Genomic DNA, 3,243 nt, shown 5'->3' with positions numbered 1-3,243 from the left:
TTTTTTTTTTTTTTTTTTATTTGTCATTATCATTAATTAATATTATTATTATTTAAATTTTTTTTTATTTTACCCGAAGAGACAGAATGGCGGCCGTTTAAAAAAAAAAAAAAAAACATGGCGAACATGAATCACGGTAATGAATGATGATTATGTCACGAATTGGGTCGTTTAATTATCCAACCTCCTTCCTTATCTTCCTTTTACTTGTAGCTATAATAATTCATTCGTTTGTAATTAAACCTATCACGATGGGAAACCAATTAAAAAAGTTTCAGGTGCGCCTTATTGTGTGTCATACGCATGCGCACACGCGCACGCGCATGCACACGCACAAACGCACGCACAAAAATTTAACTTTAAGTGGGGGGGGGAAGGAAAAGAAAAGAAAAATTTCGACATTTTGATTTTTCAACGTTCATTCAACGAATGAAAGGATTAGAATTAATAATAATAATAATAAACGGAAATTTCAGGTACACGACGAAAGAAGGAAAATGTTGACAATTAATTAATGTATGATAATGATAATGATAATAAATAACACAAAATATTAAGTTAAATGTTTAAAAGAAAAAAAAAAAGAAAAAAGACAAAAGAAGAAAAATTAATTTGGGGCTTTAAAAATTTCTTTGGTAAATGTAGAAAAAAAAAAAAGGGGGACCGAAATGGGTGTGGGAAGGGGGCGAGAGGGGAGGGGAGTGAAGGGGAGAAGGAGGAGAGGGGAGGTTTTTTGTTGGAGGCAAAGGACCCCGCACACATCGATTGATCTTTTCTCAGTCGTCTTAAACCATTTACATTTTTTCATTAATTTTCTTTCCTTTTTTTTTTCTTTTCTTGTACCTGGTTTTGTGTTGTCTTTCTTTTTTTTTTCCACTGAATAAAATTTATCAAAGTCAAAACCGGTAGCTAAAAGATAATACAAAATGATATAGAAAAATACCGGATACGGATACAAGAAAATTTAAAAAGTGGTAAAAGGAATGACTAAACCTTTGTCTCCATCCGATCTTTTTCATTTATTATTATTATTATTTATCCCTCTCGGCCCCGCTCCCGCCCCTACCACTACCCGAAATTAAATATATATATTTAAATTTTTTTTCCCCCCCAAAAAAATTAAATTGGAATTTAAATTTCAATTAAAAATTAAAATTAAAAAATTTTTTATTGTTGAATGGTTATAATGATAATAATAAAATGGCGGCGATTCGACTGAGAAAAAAAAAAAATTTTTGATTTTCGTGTGTGGGTCTAACAATGATTAACCTCAAATAATAATAATGATAATAATAATAATAATGATTATTTCAGGATAAATAAGCAAATAATAGAAAATTTGACGTTTTTTTTATTCTTTTCAAATTCTTTAGACGGTTTTTGTATTTTTGTTTCTCCATATTTGTCTTCATCTCTCATCGACGGTTAGAACTTTTTTTTTTTTATTAATTTCAACCGGAAAAGGTTACAAAAAAATTATGTCGGAACCGGTTTTTCAGAAAAAAAAAAAACAAAAATTTTTCATGATGGGCCCATCTTATCTGGCCCGAAGGGGTTCACATTCAAGACCACCAAACAAGACTTAATTTATATCATCAACAGAAAAAATTCTGGAGAAAATAAAAAAGTAAAAACGAGGGGGAGAGGGATGTAGAAATATTAAGGTAAGCCTATTGTTTGTTTGTTTGTTTGTTATAATCATTTGTTTGGCTGGAAAAAACGTTTGCTCCCGATTATGATAAACGAACGATATCCGGGAAACGTATAAAAACATTTTATCAAAAAAAAAAATTTTTTTTTTTTTTTTCTATCCTGTTCATTTGGGCTTTTTGATAATCGGTTATCGTCTGTATTTTTTTGTCTTTGTCTTTGTTTGTTTGTTTGTTTGTTTTCTTTTAATAAACATCTTTTTCCACAAATTATTTTTGAATTTTTTCCCATAGAAAAAAAAAATAATTTTTTTTTAAATATATTAAATAACGACTTAATTTTATAATTAAAAAAATTCTCCAGCGACCTTCGAAAAACGGGTATGGGAACATGAAGAAGAAATTTCCCGGCGCTCAGGGGCTTTATGGGTTGGTTTCCCTTTTTTTTTTTTTTTTTCTAACTCGTACCTAGTCATAATTTTAAATATTCCGGAAATAGGAAAGGAGTAGTACCAAAATAAAAAAGATGATGATGAAGAAGAAGAAAAAAAATGAAAGAAAAAAAGACAAGCGTAAGGCAAGGCATTCGATGTGGGAACCACATGTTAGGAAGACAATTCGGGTCGAAAGGTCATCGAGTTTTATTTTGATGCTCGAAGGAAGGACCAGAGTACCCATTAAATGATTAAACTGTATGAGATCTATAATTGTTAATTGTGCGTTTCACTTGAGAAAAACCATCATTTTGTTGTTGTTGGTTAAAACACCCGTGATTTCAAAAGAGGAGGAGGAGGAGGGGGTGGTAGTGGTGGTGATGGTGGTGCCTTTCATACCAACAAAAAACAAATTATGTTGACAACAAATTGTTGTAAATGACACCGATACAAAAAAAAAAAAGGAATTAAAAATCGAAGGTTGACTGTTTTTAATCGGTCCAAATTTAACACCTACAAAAAAAGCTTCTTTAAATTCAAGGTTTAACATCGGGTACCTAAACTTGTGGGTAGCACCATCAAAAAAAAAAAAAAAGAAAAACTCATTTTCTGTCATGTAAAACTTATTATTTTAAATCAATTTTTTCTTTTTTTTTTTTTTTTTTTAATCGACATTACGCCTTTGCAATTATTTCATACGACAATAATAATAATAATAATACTTTTTGCTGTTTTTTTTAAACAAGTATCAAATCGTGGTAGAAACAAAGATGCGTCAAAAAAATGATTTTGTTACATAATTAATAGGTGAAGAGAATTTTTCTTAATTGGTACTTGTCATGGAGGAGGAAGAAAAACAACATGACAGATTAAACAACAAAAAAAACTTGAAATCAATGTTAAAAAAAAGAAAAAAAGAAGCGTCAACGAGTTAACTACCATTCATATTAATACCCTGTTTATCTTCTCTCTCTCTCTCTTAAATAATAATAATAATAATATTTTTTCCAGAAAAATTTTCCATGAGAATTTATATATATGTAAATTTTTATATGGAAAAGAGGAAGTACCCGTTCTGTCATTTATATTTACACGAAATAATATTCGAGTTTAAAAAGATAATAAAAGGGATCGTGGCAGCAGTAAAAAATAAATTAAAG

The sequence above is a fragment of the Pediculus humanus genome, genomic scaffold, assembly GCF_000006295.1.
Source record: "Pediculus humanus corporis 1103172107610 genomic scaffold, whole genome shotgun sequence".
Taxonomy (NCBI): Eukaryota; Metazoa; Arthropoda; class Insecta; order Psocodea; family Pediculidae; genus Pediculus; species Pediculus humanus.
This window is presented reverse-complemented; position numbering follows the sequence as displayed.